Source organism: Lontra canadensis, unplaced genomic scaffold (assembly GCF_010015895.1).
Source record: "Lontra canadensis isolate GAN:19392208 unplaced genomic scaffold, GSC_riverotter_1.0 scaffold36, whole genome shotgun sequence".
Lineage (NCBI taxonomy): Eukaryota > Metazoa > Chordata > Mammalia > Carnivora > Mustelidae > Lontra > Lontra canadensis.
In genome coordinates, this window is record NW_022631030.1 from 4,767,006 (window position 1) to 4,787,705 (window position 20,700).

Genomic DNA, 20,700 nt, shown 5'->3' on the forward strand with positions numbered 1-20,700 from the left:
AACACCGCCCGTGCTGTTTCCTCCACACAGTACCAAATTCAACCCAGCCCACCCTGTTTGTATTTGGAAAATGTATTTGGAAACACATTTTTATCTCACTGAGGAAGCTGGATCCATTAGCCTATGACCTAAAAAAGTAAGCCAGAGCCTAAGAAAAGCAGGCAAGGAGAGAACAGGCAGGGGGGAAACATCGAAAGGCTTTCCAGAGGGAGGCCATGTGTTTGTTGGTCTGTGCCTCTGACAAACCTGCACCAGGTCAGCTGGGGCTCCATGGGGTCAGGAGAGCACCAGGCCTGGCCCCTGGCTGCGAGAGGCTGGGCTATGGATGAGACCTGCCCCCCAAAGGAGAGCAGCGCCCCAGGAATGGGCCATCCCACACCTTGCTAATCAGCACCGGGCATGATTGAACACCTTGACCTTCTTTAGCTAAGGGTCATGGGGACCAAGACTCAGGGTGCTGCGTGCAAAACGAGGCTTACGTAGAATCCCGGAATCACAGAAATTACAGAGGAGAAAGGACACCGAGGTCGGAAGCAGCTGCCCCCAGGGGCCGTGTGAAAGTTCTTCTCAGTAATGGAGTTCCCCTTTGTTCCTCCCATCAGGGTTGCCATGACCCTGAAGACCACTTTCTGCCGCCGGCCAGAGAAGACACTGTTTACAGGAATAGAGGTCTGTGCCGATCCGTACAGGAACTGCTATGGAATTTATTAATCATTCAGAAACCGGTGAAGAGGTGCGGACCTAGAAGGTACAGTTGCCTCATGGCCAGCGTGCCTGAGCAGGGCAGGGAGGAGGGTTAGAACATTCCAGAGCGGGCAGTGAGGTAGGGTGCTGTTGGTCTGAGCACCCACTTGCTGTGCAAACTTTGGCAAAATGTGAACCTCTCTGAGCCTCTGTTTCTTTCTCTGCAGCATAGGCTGAGGAGGTTCATGCACAGGGCTGCAGGGAAGATTCCAGGGAGTTAGTAAAGGTGAGCCTCATTTGTGCCCGGCCCAAGGGAACTACTGCACATGTTATTGTTATCATTCCCCTTCCCCTTCCAGATCCACCTCTGTGTCCGTCCAACAGGGCTGAGCAGGCTCTTTGTTTTGCTCTCTGCTCACTCCACATTACACCAAATTTTGCAGACACACTCCCACAAGTCATACTCACAGAGTAATGATCATGGAGACAGACAGGTTCTCTGACCTCACTGAGCCTACTGTTTTCATGAGTTTTCTGGAAGAAATGGCTGAGAAGCTAATAAGGATGCTTGCCATCAGATGTGATGGCTGTCCTGCACAGGTCGTGGCCTTATGACTCCCTTAGGGACAAGAGAGAGGTCACAGAAAAAGAATGGCATTCCGAAGACTTCGTGGGGCATGGTCAGCTTGCCCTCCAGTGGCATGACTCCAGCACCATCCTATCCCAGCTGCTTCCCTCGGGCCCAAGGTCACTGTATCTGCCCCCTCCCGTCCCCCAACACCCACCTTCTAGTAGCATCTAAATCAGTCACTCTTAACCTTCTGCACATTGGTGCTTCCCACCCATGGCTGAAACTCCACCTGCCATACACAAATCAATTAAGTCAGAATGCGTAGGAGGGGGACCCAGCCATCAGAATTATTTCTGGGGGCACCCTGGAGGCTCAGGCAGTTAAGCGTCTGACTCTTGATTTCAGCTCAGGTCATGATCTCAGGGTTCTGAGATCAAGCCCCGCATTGGGCTCCCTGCTCAGTGCGGAGTCTGCTCGAGATTCTCTCTCTCTCTCTCTCTGCCTCTTCTCCCCAGCCCCTTCTCCCTGCTCTCTTTCTCCCTAAAATAAATAAATAAATTGATCTTTAAAAAAAGTATTATTTCTAGCACCTCAGCTGAGACCCAGTGCTCTAAGCAGATGTCCCTGTGAGGGGGAAAAGGACACCAGACCTCGGCTCCTCACCACTTTTGCCAGACTGCTGAACAGCCTCAGTTTCCTTTACTGGCCATAGAGAGAACTAATAGCCCTTTCACTGGGTGACAGTGAAGCTGAAGGCAGACTTTGAGGGGATGTTCTGGGAACACCTGCAGAGTGGGCTGGGGAAAGAGGCCGGCTGGGGAAAGGCGGCAGGTATGAACATTTCCTTGGGCGCTAAGAGCTGAGCACATACCCGGGGCTTGCATTGCCCAAGGGGGTGCTGGGAGGGTCCCCTTGGTGAGTGTCCCATGCCGAGCTCCGTTCTGACTGACAGGGCTAGTCATGCTGAAGCTGAACGGTCAGCCCCCCGCCTCCCCTCCTCCACCTCACCTCCTCGCCTTGTCCTCTCTCCCACCCTCTATCCTGGTCCCAGTCCTGCTATCTCTAGATGCTGCATTTCCAGTGCCTTCTGCCCAGTAAACATTTGTCTCCGGCAGGTGTCAGGGTTCCAAAGGGGCCTGTATTAATCACAGTGAGATATGCCCTGTCGAGAGAGCGGCCAAGGGCATTTGAAGAGCGCCGGAGGGGAGCTGGGAGGCAGTACCCCTCCCCTGCCAGTCGCCAGCCAGGCCCACCAGACCAGCGCACAGAGCCCTGTGTGTGGCCTCAGGCCTGGACAGGCACTGCGAGGGCCACAGAGACCGTAGAGCGCAGTCCCTGACCTCACCTCCTTCATAACCTATAATGGGAGTGATGCAGACAAGTGCAAAGGAATGAATCAGGGTTGAGGAAGTGGTGAGGAGAAAAAAATTTCAGGTGAGAAGCAGAGCTGGGGGGTGGGAAGGTAGGGTAGGAAAGGGCAGATTCCCCTTCTCGAGGGCCTTATGCCCTGCTAGTGGGGAGACAAGAGGGACGGGAGGGGTGGGGCAGGGATTTGCAGGCAGTGAAGGAAGTATTGTTTTATGAAACTTTTGTTCCAGTTTTGTGGGATGCACGTGCATGCCTGTGGGGGCACTAGGCCCTGATGTACAATGTATTTCTTGCTGTGAATTGTGGTCTAAAAATTGTGCATCACGGGGAGTCGAAGCTCTGGGTCTGAGATGAGCACAGGACTGACTTTGGTCCGCGTGACTTCACCTTTCAGCAACTCCCTTCCTGGCCAGAAAAATGTGAATGCCGCTCCCTGCCCTGCTCTTTACATCCCTAGGTTTGCTGTGAAGCTGAACTAAGAATCTATACGTGGAAATGCTTCGTGTGCTGAAAATTCCAAGTAAGAGGGCTCCATTCTCGTTAGGTGATGTCACTCAGTAACCTATTCATAAGAGGTGGAGATCGAGCTGGGTTCTGAGAAAGGTGGTGATAATGATGATGAGGACAGCCCACCCTCGGACGGAGCTTGCCAGGTGCCTAGCATTGTCCTAGGAAGGGGCAAGAGGGGCAGGAGGGGGCCAGGGCATCGGGACCAAGCCAGGTAACCAGAAAGCCTGGGGGCGGGGCCAGCAGCAAGTGGTGAGTCACAGCAAACAGAAATGCTAAGGTGAGGTGACGGGCGCTCCTCTGCACTAGGACAGCTCATTGGGAGAATGAATCAGCTAGCCACATTGGGGTGTCCCAAAGCCCCCAGCAGAGGTGTGCTGGTCCCCTTCCTGCAGGAGCGAGAAGAGCCATGGCCTTACTTTGAAGCCTGGTGTCCTCTTTCAGCAAGGAGGGGAAGCTCCTGTTAGCTGAGAAGCTACCAGAAGCCAGAGTCTGGGCTGAGGTGTTCCAGCCTCTCCCGTCCTCAGGAAGACCAGAGGCACCGCTCTGGGCAGACAGGCCCACCTGCCCCCGGGCAGAGACCGGGAAACCCGCGCCCGCCTCGGATGAACCCGTGGAGGAGAAATCCCAAACTCCAGTCAGAAGGTTGTGATCAAGGAGCAACTGAAGACTTGCTGCAGGAAATTGGAGCTGCCAATCTCCTAACAATTGAGGTATTTTTTTACAGTATGCATTTCACGAATGTTCGGTAAGTGCTTGGGAATCACAAAGGTCCTATAAGTGCTCTGTATTACAAGTCAAATCCTGTTACCGCAAGTACCATTGCAATGAAACTCTCTGTATGACAAAAGCAATTTCCATGTCCTAGTCGATGGCCCACTTATTTCAAACAATATTCAATATGCCGACAGTGATAGTTCCCTTCTCTGAGCACTCGGCTTGCTGATTGTCCATTCTGCTCACTCCGTAATGCTCCCATGTACCGTCTTGAACCGGTCACCATTGCTGGATGCTTATTATTCTTGCCAGCCCATCTGGATGAAGAAGTTCTCAAGGACGGAGATGGTCCTGCCCTGGGGACCAGCGTGTGTAGATGTGGAGCCCAATAGGCCTTTGTTGGTTCCCATACCATATGTCTCCTGCTCATCCACTACAAGTGTTACACGGGGTATGAGATGACCGTAACAGTAAGATGCATGTCCTGCTCTCAAGGGGTTCCCAGACTAGCAGAGGGAACAGACAACTAATTCAGGATGAGAATCGACCCTGTAGCAGGGCTCGGAGCAGGAATACCCGGAAGTGGCACCTGACGCAGGTCAAAAGGATCTGGGAAGACTTCCTGGAGGTGGTGACATCTAAAATACTATTTGACAGATGAGCAGGAGGTATCGGGGCTGGTTGTGGAGGGGGGAGGTCAGAGCAGTGGAGGGAGCTGTTCTAGAATCCAGGGGCTGCGTGAATACCACAATAACAGCTCACTTGTATTAAATTCTTGCCCTTTCCAGGCTTGAAATATAGGCTGTGACTATTTTATCTCATTTAAGCCTCACATCAACCCTACTATCCCCATTCTACAGATGAGGAAATGGAGACTTTAAGAGTTTAAATATTTTGCCTAATTAATTTGCCCAAGCTGAGTATTAGTTGTCATTATTATTATCATAATCATCACTGTCAGTGATAATTATTGTCAGCCTCCCAGCCTAAATTCACCTCTTCTGGTAAATTGGGTTTCTGACTAACCTCACCTACTGACAAGGTCGCACTGCTAGTTGAGGGCAGTGTCAGGCTTTGAATCCAGGACTTAAGGCTGCAGAGGCGAGATCAGGACCGGAAATGGCTCAGCCTGGAGGGGTGGGTGGGGCTGGCCATGAGGTGGGTGGGGTTGGTTGTGAGTGGCAGCCCTGAACGGGTCCAGGTGCAGAAGGACGGGTCCAGGTATGGAAGGATGAGTGCAGGTGCAGAAGGACATGTCCCCCTGAGACTTTAGAAAGAGTCCCCCTGCTTCACCACAAGGAATGTATTTCAGGGGCACAACTGGAAGCAGGGAGACACGTTAGGAGCTGTTTTCTCATCTGCGCAAGAGAGGTGGGCAGCCTGAATTCAGGCCTTATCTGCATCAGGAAGTGAGCGATGAGGGAGCATTAAAGGCGGTGGGCCAGGTGGGACCCCAGCCACACTGGCTGGTGTGGAGAGCTTTGTGGACCCTAGAAGAGACCCAGTTCTAGAGGCTGGCGGGGTGGGGCGGGGCGGGCACCCGGAGGTGCAACTGTCCCTACCCGAGGACTCTGGAGGGGCACAGGGGGCTCTGGGGGCATGGTGGGTGTTTGGATGGCAGGTGATGCTTTCAGCCAAGCAGAAGTAGTCTAGTTCTGCGGGACCATCCCCTTCACTGCAGGGAAGCCCCCCAGACCCCCAGCAAGGGTAAGGGTAAGCATCAGATAAAGCAGGCACCCTACTTTCCAAATAGCAGTCAGAGGGTTAGGTTCAAAAAACAAACACTAACCGGATTGCCATGGGCAGGCTAGGGTAGGAAGTGTTAGGGCTGCAGCCCTGAGGCTTCAGGGGTGCTTGGCATGCCCCACAGATAAAGACAGGGCTGGCTTCACGGGGCACCCGAGGCAGCTGCAGTCCTTTGTGAGGACCAAGGCACCACCATCTGGCTGAGCCCACAGGGGCAGTGTCTTTGTCTGCCCTTCCAGGGGGGAGGGGGGCATAGTGGGCACTGGGCAGGTGCACCTTAGAACAGGGGTCTGGTATCATATCCCAACTTACAACCCATCCCCAAGTTTTGAAGTCGGTGGTATTGACACTGTATAGTGTTTGGAAATCCTAGAAGGAGACAGAGTGCTCAAGGGGATGATTCTAAAATGGGTAGTGATGCTCCCCAGCCAATATTTTGTGTGTTGTGGGGAGAGAGAAATATATCCAGAGACGGTGACATCAGAATGCTACAGGAAAGCTCTAGAGAATTTAGTGCCGCTGCGTCTCTTCTCCCTCTCATTAGGAGAGAGCAGCAGTGTTTTAAATTCTTTAAAGTGGCTCTTCAGTCAAGGAGGAGTTTATAAAAATAATTTCTGCAGCAGGGAGGACAGCGGGTGACAGGCAGCAGCTGGGCAAGAGGTTGAGAGAGCCGGGAAGGGAAGCCGAGGAGGCCCAGACGCAGTTAGTGGTGGGTAAACAGGGCAGAGCCCTCAACCCCAGGGTTGAACTGAGCAGGCTCCATCACAGGCCACAGTGGGCAGCCACGCAGCCCGCAGCAGGGAGGGGCTCGGCAGGCTGATGGCTGAGCAGACAGCTGGCGGGTCCCCACCACTGGCCTCTCAAGTCCCATCAGGGCTGGCTTCAGGTTGGCCGTTCCTAGTCCATGCAGAGCCTCTCCAAGTGGTAGGGCCAGGAGAGCCCCCTGGGCGGATGCTGCTCTGCCCCAGGAGGCAGGCAGGGCACAGCCGAAAGTCAGCACCTTGGCCAGGTACCGTGGTATCGCAGTCCTGGGGAGAGAAGGGGCGGCCTCCTGGTGATGCTCGGGAAAAGAGAACCTCCAAGCAAAACTGGAAATCATAGCAACCCAAGAGGAATGAAGATATTTTAAATGGGGCGGGGGAGTACATTTTAAGAGACAGAAGCAGAGAAGGCTCCTGATTAGGCAAGGTGGCAATGCTGCAGCGGGAGGGGATGGCTGAGGCAGTCCCTGCCCCAGCTAGAGCAGGCGGCCTTGGCCAGGTGCTGTGTTAACCATAGCCTTCCTAAGTCTGCATCCATGAACACCTGGTGGAGGGAATGTTGTACAAGAGGGAAACACAATTCGGGGGGTCTCGTGATTTCCTGAGTTCTTTCAGCAAGGCGAGGGAGAAATGGGAACTGGGTCTTCTGACTTCAAGCCCAGGCCTGTGTGAGGCAGCCTCCGTGGTGGGGCGGATTGCAAAGATGGCCACCAAGACCCCCTCCCTGTACCTCTCTGCCCCTTCTCCGTTAAGAGGTCAGATTCGTTCCCCGTTCCCTTGACCTAGGCTGGCCCCGTGACCAGGCTTTGGCCAATAGAACGCCACAGAAGGGAAATGGAGCCGGGTCTAGGCCTAAAATCAGCCGCCAGGCAGAGACACACAGGCGGGACTGTTGTTGGCTGCCGACAGAGCACGTGGCTCGGTGGGGCACAGGGAGAGGGAGAAGCCGGGCAGCCCTCCAGCCACCTCACGTGCCAGACGTGCCAGTGAAGCCGTTCTGCATGCTCCAGCCCCAGCTAAAGGCAGCCTCAAGAAGAGCCAAGCCGACTGCTCGCGGTGTAGAAGAGCCCAGCTGCGCCTGGAATCCTGGTAAATTAAGTCACTGCTGTTTCTTGCCCTGCGCCACATGCCCAAGACGCCCAGTTAGCACTAGACTCTGCCCCCTGGGTGCTGATATTGGAAGGGTGCCCAGGCTGCCTTCCTGGCTCTGATAGCTGAGCGACACCAACAGGGAATGATCTAGAATGACTGGACTGCCATTCGTCTTGTCCTCGTTCATCTAGACAGACCCTGCTCTGCACCTAGGACTGTGCCTGCCCTACCCTTCTTCCTTTCTGTCCTCTCACCCACCTTGGGCTGGGAACTCCACAAGGGGAGGACAGTGCTTTGCTCTGCTTTCTCTCTAGACCTTGGGACAATTCTCTACACACCAAGGGTGCTTGGTTGTGATGTTGGCCCAGTAGTCTGAGGGTCTAGCTGGCTGACTATTAAGGTAAATGCCCAAATCGGACTCCACGACCATCGCTGGAAGGGGCTGTCTAGTGAGGGACTTATTTCAGTGGGATGATTCAATTTCTGTTTGTATCTTGCTGTTATAGCGGGAGACCTTGGTCCAGCTGAGAAGGGCAGGCTTTTTGGCTTTTGCTCTATTGGTCTTTGCTCCATGGAAGCCATCGTAGGCAACTCAGAGGTTTCAGAATGTGGCCCCACCCAGCCCCTAAGTGGCAGTACCTCATCTTGCATGCTGTGTCCCAGCTAATAATGTGTTGTCGCATAAATTAATTATGAAATGACTAATATCTGTTTCCCTTTCGTTGGGGCAGGCAGAAGGACTGGGTACCTGGGGAGGGGATAGGAGAACTGGAAAGGAGCCATGTCTTGTCCATGGAGAGAAAACTCCACAGGATCTGGGCACTCCCAGCATTTTTCCACCTCCAGCCGCCTCTGTGAGCCTCTGCAGGGAGATTTTTCTGAATAATGGAACATTTTCCTGTTTTAATCAGATGCAATTTTGCAGGCAGTTTTTATGATTTAGCAAGTCCATTAAAACTGGCATTTGTTCTGCTCTGACACTCGAAAGGGGCTCCACAGAGCATAAACATTGGAAATTACTTGTAGGGAAAGACAATATGAAAATTCCCCAGCCTGGGCCTGTTGTCTGAGAAATTCTGTTATCAAGCATCATGCCAGCCACCATCAGAGGCACATGAAATATAGGCTGCGTCCCCTTTACACACTAGCCAGGGCACAGGTAGCAATAAGACTGGATGTCGTCCTCTTTCCGCACTTTTGGGCCCCAAGAGGCGAGTGGGTTTTAACGAGAAATCGCTGGAAGGGCAGGTCACGAAGTGCAAAATCTCAAGGAAGAGGGTGGGTGAGCACATGCTTAAGGGCAAGCCTGGAAATTGCTTTCCTGCCCACGGTGAATGATAGGGTATATTGGCACGTAATGAAGAAGGTCAGTTTATCAGTTTCACTTGGTCCCAGTTCTCAATTATCCGTGTATCAACAGATGACCGGGGTCAAATGAAAACTCTGATGAAACTCTCCTATAGCTCCTCTGCTTCCTATCAGCCCGTCTCTCCCCACAGTCTTTGGGGATCATTTCTGCTCTCCCAATCAAGGCAAAACCAATAGCAGAAACGTAAAACCTAGCAGATCAGACTATATAAAAATAAGAAGTTATGCAAAAACCAAACACCTCTATAAAAAAAAAGAGTGCCAGACCAGTACAATGATCGATGTCATTGACCCACTACTATACATGATTTAAAAAAAAATTTTTTTTAATTTAAAAACAAAACTAAAGAAAAATATTTGCTTCCAGCCTTCAGGCCAAGTGTTAATGTTTTAACATAAATAACTGATATGTAAATTGAAAGGAACATTCTAACAGTCAAGGTAGGGTAGGGGTGGGGTGAGGAGAACAAACACAAAACAGGTAAAGGACATGAATGGCAACACAAAGTTTTTTTTTTTTTAAATGAACATATGTTAGAAAGCGCAAGCTCACTTGTAATTAAAGAAATGGGAAGATAAGATATAATTTGGACTTCCAGCTAACCGTGGAGGATTGGGCATGTGTTTATTTCCTCTCCCTTCCAAATCCCCACTGCAATGAAAATAAAGAATTAAAAAAAGGCATAAACTCACAAGAATCCAAAGAATAGGGTGGAGGTGGTGGAGGAAGCCAAATGCTGAAAACAGTCAGAGGGAGGATGGGCGGAAGCCGGGGGGTTCACCGCAGAGCCTCAAGGCATGGGAACTAGAAAGCACCAGAGCTCAGGAACAGCCAGGAAAGCCTCGGGAGGCTCCATAGGCTGGAGAGAAGGAGGTAGGGGTGGGTCGTGGTAGGATTTAGGACTCAGAAAGAAGGAGCAGGATTTCTGTTCAGCAGTGGACTGGCCTAGATAACCAGATGCATGCCTGCGGCAAAGACCTAGGATAGCAAGTAACCCAAGTGACTTTTAAGACAATAAGAAAATTCATCCTGGAGCCAGACACAAGGAACTTGGAGCAGAGCAGGAGGCACTTGAATTGACATGTACCAATTTTGTGATTTTGCCAGTTTCGGTGACCCAAGGATGTGGGGTTAGTGCCTATGTGGGGACCAAGGACTAGGCTTTGGGCCTTCTCAGGAGTGTTGGAACTGAGATCCCTGCATAGAGCCTTGACCTTTGAGTAGTTACACTCCCTCTGAAGAATGGGATAGAAAAGTCCACTGCTAGTACAAAAGGATGACAAGGAACTTTGTCCCATCATGAGTGGGGTCTCATCTGGTAATTTATAACCAGGGCCCAATTCTTCATGCAGAATTGGTCTTTGACTTTATCCTAGCTTCATGCCTAGAAATAAACTAGCTGATAATTTTATATTAAAAAATGGTCCTGGGTTGGTAGACGGATTTGGGACTCCTAACCTAGGCAAACATGAGATGTCCTGAAAAGAACATTTTTTCGTCTGGGGTTGCCCAAGATCATAGAGAAGAAAGGCTGGGAGAGATGCATTTACAATGCAAGTTAAAAACACAAGCAGAGGGGCGCCTGGGTGGCTCAGTGGGTTAAGCCGCTGCCTTCGGCTCAGGTCGTGATCTCAGGGTCCTGGGATCGAGTCCCGCATCGGGCTCTCTGCTCGGCGGGGAGCCTGCTTCCCTCTCTCTCTCTGCCTGCCTCTCTGTCTACTTATGATCTCTCTCTGTTAAATAAATAAAATCTTTAAAAAAAAAAAACAAAAAACACAAGCAGACCTTGGTGGTAGACAAAGAGAAGAAAGGTGATTACCATAGTGGAGACCAGAATGAGAATGTTTGACAGGTCTCACAGCAGTTAAGGAGGGGCAAGGTAGGGACATGAGGGCGGCTGGTGATTGAGAATTTGCTGGAATTTCTAAAGAATCCCGAGTAGGACAGATGAAACTAAATGCACACCAGGAAACATTACTGAGAAATTTTAGAGCACTAAAGGCAAAAAAGATCTTTGAAATCAGCAGAGATAAAAGACACAGATTATCTAAAAGAACATTTGTACTGAAAATGGTGGAATATTTGTCCAGAAAATACTGAAAGAATATATCTGAAGTTTGGAGAGAAAATAACTGTCAACCTTGGATTTTATACAATGCGAAGTCATTTTTTCAAGAGTGAGGGTGAAGTAAAGACATTTTCAGATATGAAATGATGGAGCGTCTCTAACTGCAAAGCTGTGTTGAAAGTATTCCTGTGGAATGCACAAAGGCACAACAAAACCATCGTAAAAAAACATAGTGCATGTCAGTAAAATGAAAGAAGCCTATGCTCTTATTTAAAATAAGAAAGACAGACCACATAGTAATAATGACAAATTGAAAATATGAATCAAAAGGGAGTTAAATGACAACAGGGTATAGAAGTTGGGGGAAGGGTGATGGGACTTAAAATTAGGAGTTCTGAGATCCTTATTTTAGTTGAGAGGAAAACAGAGACACTGATTAACTTTGGATTTTATAATACATATAGATACTAAAATTTTAAGGATGCACACCATTTTTTTAAAGATGTTTTTATTTTTAAGTAATCTCTACACCCAGCGTGGGGCTTGGACTTACAACCCCGAGATCAAAAATCACATGCTGTACTGACTGAGCCAGCCAAGAGCCTCAAGGGTACTCACTTCTTTTTTTTTATTTTAAGATTTTATTTATTTATTTGACACAGAGAGATGCTTAACGACTGAGCCACTCAGACCCTCCAAGGTACATACTTCTAAAGTCAAAATAGTATGTGTAACTTCCAAACCCATAGGTGGAGTAAGAGGAGAAATTTTTTACAAGCCTCAATTGTTCCAATAGGAGGCAAGAAAGAAAATAAAGCAAAAAGAAGAGCCTGGTGGGTTATATTTTCTGAAAATGACTACAACAGTATTTCCAATTCCACCTGTTCTTCCAGAACATTGCCAATCCCCACCAAGAGGTAAAGTCTACGACTCCTCTCCTTGAACCTGGGCAGGACATTGTTGTGACCTTGACAAACAGGATGCGGCGGAAATAATACCCCATGATTTCTGAGGCTTGAGCATAAAAGGCAGCATGCCTCTCACTTGGGGCTCTCTCTCAAGATTCTTGCCCTTGGAGCTTGGCTACCATCTTGGGAGGAATCCCCAGCCATCCAGACAGGCTGTGTGTAGGCTGTTTGGACTGATGGTCCCAGCCAAGGTCTCAACAGACAGCCAGCATCAGCCTGCAGGGGGCAAGTCCTGAGACAAGTCCCACCTTCAGGTGTTCCAGGTGAGGCCCCAGATTTGGTGGAGCTGTGCCCAGCCCAGTTTCTGACCCACAGAATCTAGGAGCATAGAAAATGTTTGCTTTATACCACTAAGTTTTGGAAAAATTTGTCATACAGACATAGCAATTAAAATACAGTGTGAGTAAAAAAAAAAAAAAAAAAAAAAAGCCCAAAATAAGACGGCACTACTAAATCTAACCTATAAATAAACATAAGAATGTAAACTGATGAAACTCACTTGTTAAAACAAAGATTGTCAGGTTGGGTTTTTAAAAAAGGTTTGTGTTGTTTAGAAGTGATAGCTCTTAAAATGCACTGAAAAGTTGAACCAGCAAAATTGGAAAAAGAGGTACCTGTCACATACCAATCTCAAAAACCCTGATGTAGAAGTATTTTATTGTACATTAACATAGGTTTTATTATTAAGAATAAAGATGGACACACACACAAAAGAATAGAACTGGACACTATATAATACATATTTTTAATTTTTTAAAAATATTTTTAAAGATTTTATTTATTTATTTGACAGAGATCACAAATAGGCAGAGAGGTAGGCAGAGAGAGAGGAAGCGAAGCAGGCTCCCTGCTGAGAAGAGAGCCCAATGTGGGGCTCAATCCCAGGACCCTGGGATCATGACCAGAGCCAAAGGCAGAGGCTTTAACCCACTGAGCCACCCAGGCGTCCCTATAATACATATTTTTTTAAAGATTTTATTTATTTATTTGGCAGAAAGAGAGAGATCACAAGTAGGCAGAGAGGCAGGCAGAGAGAGAAGGGGAAGCAGGCTCCACACTGAGCAGAGAGCCCAATGTGAAGCTCAATCCCAGGACCCTGAGATCATGACCTGAGTCGAAAGGAGAGGCTTAACCCACTGAGCCACCCAGGCGCCCACGGACACCACATAGTATTAAAAGGATCCATGTGCCATGAGTATATAGACATTCTAAATTTGTGCAAAGCTACTAATACAGCTTTAAAATATATAAAGTTAAGATTGATAATTCCAAGGATAAATTTGCATATCTAAAATCATAATGACGATTGTAACATAGCTTTCAGCAATTGACAGATTGATACGCAGATAAAAACGAGTAAGGATTAAAGGCTTGAAAAAATATAACCAAGATTGAGCCACACCTAAGGATTGGGGGGCGCACCTCCTTTTCGAGTGCATGTAACACGTCTACAGGAACAGACCGCATGTGGGGTTCGTCCTAAAACAAGTCAGAACAAACACCAAGGAACTAATATCGTAAAGGCTGTGTACTCAATCCAGAGTATAATGAAGCTAGCAACACATTTTTAAATCTTTTTAGAATATTCATGCAGTGAACTCCACAGTGGACTTGAACGTGGGGGTTGAATTCATGACCCTGAGATCAAGGCCTGAGCTGAGATCAAGAGCTGGATACCTAACTGACTGAGCCACCCGGGTGCCCCCAGTCATACATTTTAAAACATTTTTTTATTTTTTAAAAGATTTTATTTATTTATTGACAGAGGGAGAGAGATCACAAGTAGGCAGGGCGGCAGGCAGAGAGAGAGGGGGAAGCAGGCTCCCTGCTGAGCAGAGAGCCCGATGCGGGGCTCGATCCTGGGACCCTGAGATCATGACCTGCGCCAAAGGCAGAGGCCCGACCCACTGAGCCACCCAGGCGCCCCATTTTAAAACATTCTTAAATAACCCGTGGGCCAAAGACAAAATAAAAAGGGGGGATTAGAAGACATTAAGACCTAAAAGGGAATAAAAATGCGAAGCCTCAAACTATGAGGGCCGCAGCTCTAGCAGTAATGTGGCGGGGATATATGTAGCCCCAGACGCTTAGATCCTAAGGAGGAAAGATTAAGCAGTTAATGAGCTAAGAGTTCAACTCAAAAAGCTGGAAAAAGAAGACAGTGTAAACCCAAAGAAAGTAGAAAGAAGATAAAGGCAGAAAATAATGAAATAGAAAATGTTTTAAGAGAAGTCAATAAAGGGGCATCTGGGTGGCTCAGTGGATTAAGCCGCTGCCTTCGGCTCAGGTCATGATCTCAGGGTCCTGGGATTGAGCCCCACATTGGGCTCTCTTCTCAGCAGGGAGCCTGCTTCTCTCTCTCTGTCTGACTGTCTGCCTACTTGTGATCTCTCTCTGTCAAATAAATAAATAAAATCTTTAAAAAAAAAAAAAAAGAGAGAAAGAAGTCAATAAAACCAGAACCTGGTCCACTGAAAGACTAAGAAAACAGACAAACCTCTGGCAGGATTGATTGGGCGGGATTGGCAGGGGCGGTACAGACAAAGGTGGAAATGGAGATAAAACTCCAGATATAGCAGAGAATTTTAAAGTCCTCAGATTCATATGAATATTCTTTTTAAATAAGTACTCTAAGAACCATAGATAAAATGTGTTTTCTAGAAAAAAAGTAACTTACTAAAACTTAGAAGAAAATGAAAAGGCAGAATAAGCCTATAATCACTGAAGAAATTGGGTAAGTAACTAAACATTTACCTACATCAACAACCTTGGCCATGACTGACAAAACATCATTCTCAACCAGTTTTACCGGGAATGTCTCCCATATAGTCAAGAGACAAAGAATCCCAGTCTTATGCAACACGTTCTAAATCAGTGCTTCTCAAAATTAAATGTGCGATCAAATCACCTAAGGGTTGTTCAAATGAAAATTTCCAGCCAGCGGGTCAAGGAGGGCGGGGATTAAGATTCGTTCGGCATTTCTAAAAATCTCCTATGTAAGCAGGTATAAAGGCTTCTAGAAATCACTAAGATAAAGATAAGCCAATAGAAATTTGGGCAAAAATTATATACAGATGTACCTCAGATATTGCAGGTTCGGGTCCAGACCCCCCCACAATAAAGCACACATCATGATAAAGTGGGGCAACGCATTTTTTTTTAGTTTCCAGTGCCTATAAAAGCGATGTTTACACTATACTGTATTAAAGTGTGCAATAGCGTTATGCCTAAAAAAGCAGCATGCGTGCCTTAATTTAAAAATCTTTTGTGCCTAAAAAATGCAAACCATCATCTGAGCTTTTAGTGAGCCAGAATCTTTTTGCTGGTGGAGGGTCCAGCCTCGGTGTCGATGGCTGCGGACTTGGCAGGGTGCGGGTTGCTGAAGGCTGGAGTGGCTGTGGCAGGCTCTTAAAATACGACAACAATGAAGTCTGCCACTTCAATTGGTTCTTCCTTTCACAACCATTTCTCTGTAGTATGCGATGGTATTTGATAGCATTTTACCCGCAGTAGAACTTCTTTCAGAATTGGAGTCAGTCCTCTCAAACCTGCCACTGCTTGATCAACTAAGTTAATGTAATATTCTAAATCCTTTGTTGTCACTGCAACAATCTTCCCAGGATCTCCCCCAGGAGCAGAGTGTAGACACCACTTTCTGTGCTGGTCCGTGAGAAGCAACCCCTCACCCATTCAGGTTTATCACAAGACTGTAGCAACTCGTCCCATCTTCAGGCTCCGCTTCTGACTCTAGTTCTCTTGCTGTTTCCACCACATCTGCAGCTACTTCCTCCGCTGAAGTCTTGGGCCCCTCAAAGTCTACATGAGGGTTGCAATCAAATTCTTCCCAAGTCCTGTTATGTTGGTATTTTCACCTCTTCCCATGAATCATGAATGTCTTTAATGACATCTAGAAGGACGAAGCCTTTCTGGAAGATTTTCTATTTACTGTGCTCAGATCCATAGAGGAATTTCTATCTATGGTGGTGATAACCTTATAAAATGTATTTCTTGAATAATAAGAAAACGTCAAAATGATTCCTTGGTCACGGGCAGCAGAACAGATGCTGTGTTGGCAGGTATGAAAACAACATTCATCTCAGACTTGCCCATCAGACCTCCTGCATGACTGGGCACATTGTCCATGAGCAGTAATGTCTTAAACGTTTTTTCTGAGCAGTAGGTCCCAACCGTGGGCTTAAAATATTCAGTAAACCAGGTTGTAAACAGCTGTGCTGTCCTCCAGGCTTTGCTGTTGCATTTACAGAGCTCAGGCAGAGTTGATTTAGCATAATTCTTAAGGGCCCTAGGATTGTGGAGTGGTAAGTGAGCACTGGCTTCGAGTTAAAGTTTCCAGCTGCATGAGCCCCTAACAAGAGAGTCAGCCTGAACTCTGAAGCCAGGCTTTGATTTCTCTCTAGCTATGAAAGCCCTAGATGGCATCTTCGTCCAACAGAAGCCTGTTCCATCTGCAGTGAAACACCTGTCGTTTCAGGAAGCCACCTTCGCCGTCGGAGCCAGAGCTTCTGGAGAACTTGCTGCGACTTCTACATCAGCAATCACTGCTTCAACTTGCACTTCTCTGTTACGGAGACGCTTTGTTCCTTAAACCGCATGAGCCCACCTCTGCGTGCTTCCAACCTTTCCTCTGCAGCTTCCCCACCTCTCTGAGCCTTCACAGAACTAGACAGAGTCTGGATTAGGCTTTGGCTTAAGGAAATGTCGGGCTGGTTTGGTCTTCTCTCCAGACCGCTCAAACTTTCTCCATATCAGCAATAAAGCTGTTTTGCTTTTTTGTCATTGGGGTATTCACCGGAGTAGTGCATTTGATTTCCTTTAAGAACTTTTCCTTTGCACTTACAACTTGGCTAACTGGTGCAAGAAGTGTAGCTTTCAGCCTGTCTCAGCTTCAGATGCGCCTTCCTCGCTAAGCTTAATCATTTCTAGCTTTTGATTTACAGTGAGAGATGCGTGACTCTTCCTTTCCTTTGAACATTTAGAGCCCATTGTGGGGTCATTAATTGGCCTAATTCCAGTAATGCTGTGTCTCAGGGGATAGGGAGGCTGGAGCGGATGGAGGGAGAGAGATGAGGGAATGACTCGGTTGGTGGAGCAGTGGGAACACACAGAACACGTATCAGTTAAGTTTGCTGTCTTGGGGCGCCTGGGTGGCTCAGTGTGTTAAGCCTCTGCCTTCGGCTCAGGTCATGATCTCAGGATCCTGGGATCGAGCCCCGCATCGGGCTCTCTGCTCAGCAGGGAGCCTGTTTCCCCCTCTCTCCGCCTGCCTCTCTGCCTACTTGTGATCTCCCTCTGTCAAATAAATAAATAAAATCTTTGAAAGGAAAAAAGTTTGCTGTCTTACATCGGTGTGATTCACGGCATCCCCAAACAATTACAATCATAATATCAAAGGTTGCTGATCACAGATCATCATAACAAATATAATAATAATGAAAGAGTTTGAAATACTGTGAGAATTACCAAAACGTGGCACAGAGACACTAAGTGAGCGAATACTATTGGAGAACAATGCCAATAGTCTTGCTCAGCAAGGATTGCCACAAACCTTCAATCTGTGAAAAATGTGATAATCAATTGAGGTATGCCTGTACATTGGGTCCAATGCATCCAAAAGATCCCCAACTTGATTGTTCTAAGCAAATGCAAGCTAAGAGTAAGATACTTTTTCACACTAACGAGATTAACAAATCTGTTTTCTTAAAAATATGAACTATTGGGAAATACGTGGAACAAAAAAGCCCTCATTGCTGCTGGTGGGTGGGAGGATAATTGGTATATTTACTTTGGAGAACAATTTGCCAACACGTGTGAAGTTGAAGAACTGTGTATGCTATGACACAGCATATGGGTCCAGAGAAATTTTTACAGATGTGCTCACGGAGAAAAGTACAAGACTGTTCAGACGAGCACTGTATGCAAGAGTGAGAAATTAGAAACAATTTACATTTCCATTAACAGGAGAATAATTTAATAATTACACACTACATAGCAGGAAAGCTCCATGTTGGACCTCAAGAAACGTTGAAAGAAGTAATTCGAAGATATTTAGGTATTCTTTGATACCTTTATATAAACACAAAACATTTAATGCAATAGTATATATTGTATATCATGTATATGTAGCAAATTATAAAGACATACATGGGAGTGCAAAATACCAAAGTCAGCAGTGCCTGCAACTAGGGAAGTAGGAAAGGAGGGTGCAGTAAGAGTGCACGCCAACTGAATCTATCACCTTTTATTTATTTATTTTTTCAAAAAGCTAGGAAGCAAATAAATAAATCTTTAAAAAAGGAAGGGGGGACACATGGGTGGCTCGGTTGGTTAAGCACCTGCTCTCAGCTTGGGTCATGATCTTCGAGTCCTGGGATCAAGTCCTAAATCAGGCTCCCAGGGAGCCTGTTTCTCCCTCTCCCTCTGTCTGCTGCTCTCCCTGCTTGTGCTCTCTCCCTGACAAATACATAAATAAAGTCTTAAAAAGAGAAAAAGCTAGGAAGCAAATAAAGCAAAATGTTATGAATGAATGATATAAAAAAATACTGAAGGGATTTTGAGATTATCCCCCAAGCTCACCTACATGTTTATAATAATTTATAATAACAAAAGTAATAATATATAACAAAGAGAATGAGAGAGGGTATAGCAAACAAGAGATAATCTTTGAATGTCTTAAAGGCAGCAGGTGGTGAAATGGTCACTGATAAAACTAGAAAAAGAGGGATCTCCTACAGAGAATGGAGCCAAGCTGTCCGGGGGAGCAGATTTTGATCTCGGATGTAAGGGACATCAGAGAATAAGAGTGATATTTAGAGATAAATCAGGGAGGCTGATTGAAAATTCGTATACCAAATAGTAGGTGCCCATCCCCACACTGTGTAGAGTTCCTGACAAACATATTTCTACCTTCCAGACAAAAAAAAAAAAAAAAGTTTCTTCTAAAAATAAATTGAATAACCCTAAAACAAAGATCCTGCTTTACTGTGATACTTAGGTGTCTCCCAGTAAAAGGAGTGGTTCATAGTCCAATCCTCCTGAGATGATGTCCACCAGTCAGCCAGTCTTGCCCATGAACACAAAACCCCTATGTGGCTTTTTATTTTCTCATTCTTATATATAAAGAGAAATCCAAGAATCCCAAATACCTGAGACTAAAAAAAGTCATAATAACAACAACAACAACAACAACAACAACAGAAAAACAAACCCCAGAAGATGATAATTCAGGCAACAGAAGATAAAACAAACACTAAAAAGATGACTCAGATCCTCAGGGAAATTAAGAAGATATTGTATACATGTAACAAGAACAGGATGCTATGAAAAAGGAATAAATAAAACACAAAAGACCACTTGAAAATGTACTTTTGTATATATTTAAGATTTCCTGAATTTTAGAAATTTCATAGAATGTTAAGAAGATAAGGTCAAGGAAATCTTCTTGAAGAAGAACCAGAATAAATAGAAAATATGAAAAAAAAAAAGACATTGAGGAATAATTGGGCAACCCAACATCTGGTGAAGAGGATGCAAGAAAGAAAACAGAAAAAAATAGAGGGAAGGAGAATTTCAAAACATGTTATAAAAGAATTTTCCAGAATTGGAGAAGATAATTTGGATTCAGTGGTTCTATGAGGCACTCAAGAAAATGAGTGAAAATTGAGAATGCTAAGGTTAAAGAAAGATGGGTGGCTAGAACAGTTATACGAGGGGAGGAGAGAGTAACTGGCCATCTACAGAGAACTAGCATCCGACTGGCATCACCGTTTCCATCTGTAACATCGGGCTCCAGACGGCATTCACGAGAGACTTCAACGATCTGAGTGGGAATCGCTTTCAACCCCAGAAACCTAGAATTCTATACCTAATCGAGCATAACAGCCAAGCAAATATACTTTCAGGCACATAGGCCTTGGGTAATTTATCTTTCATGTGTGTTTTCTTAGGGACTTAGTTGAGGGCATGCTCCTGAAACAGGGAATAAATCAAGAGAGAGGAAGATAGAGGCTGAGGAAAACACCAGATATAACCCACAAGAGCAGTAAGAGGCAATCCTGGGATGGCTGTCCTGGTCATCCAGAGAGCGACCAATCCAGATTGGAACAGGATGGCGGAGGTGTCCGGGAAGAGGTTCTCAGGAAAACAAGAGAGGCTTATAGAATACCTGATGTGAAGAAGGAGGAAAAACAAAACAAAACAAAACAAAACAGTCCCCAAACAAAAAACAAGAGGAATTCTGTAAAGACAAACAATGCAAGACAAAAGAAAGGAATTAGAAACTCTAGGGAGAATAAAAAGTTATACAAAAGGATGTGCAGCTCATTTGGTGAGACAGTAAACAGTATTTCCATAAACTAAGTAATAATTATTTATTTATTTTTACCAAAAACAGTAATCGTGGAAAGATGAGGGAAGGAGGGGTAAGATAATTAAACACTCAGCCATCATCACAGGGAATCAATAAATAATGTGTAAAGTACATAAATCAAGACATATCAGTAAAAACATTATTTAGAGATACAAAAGTAATTACCAGAATAAATCAATTGGAAAGATAAAAATAAAAACATGGTAGCTCCTGGGGAACAGGACTGATATTGTTGACAAGGGGAGAAACAAAGACTTTTGTAGTTCATGATAAGCCTTTTGATACTTTTGGCTTTGAAATCATTTGTCTTGTTTTTGTTTTATTTTTAAGATTTTATTTTTTTTAAGATTTTATTTGTCAGAGACAGAGTCAGCACAAGCAGGGGGAGCAGCAGGTAAAGGGAGAAAGAGGCTTCCTTCTGAGCAAGGAGCTGGGTGCAGGACTCAATCCCAGGACCTTGAGA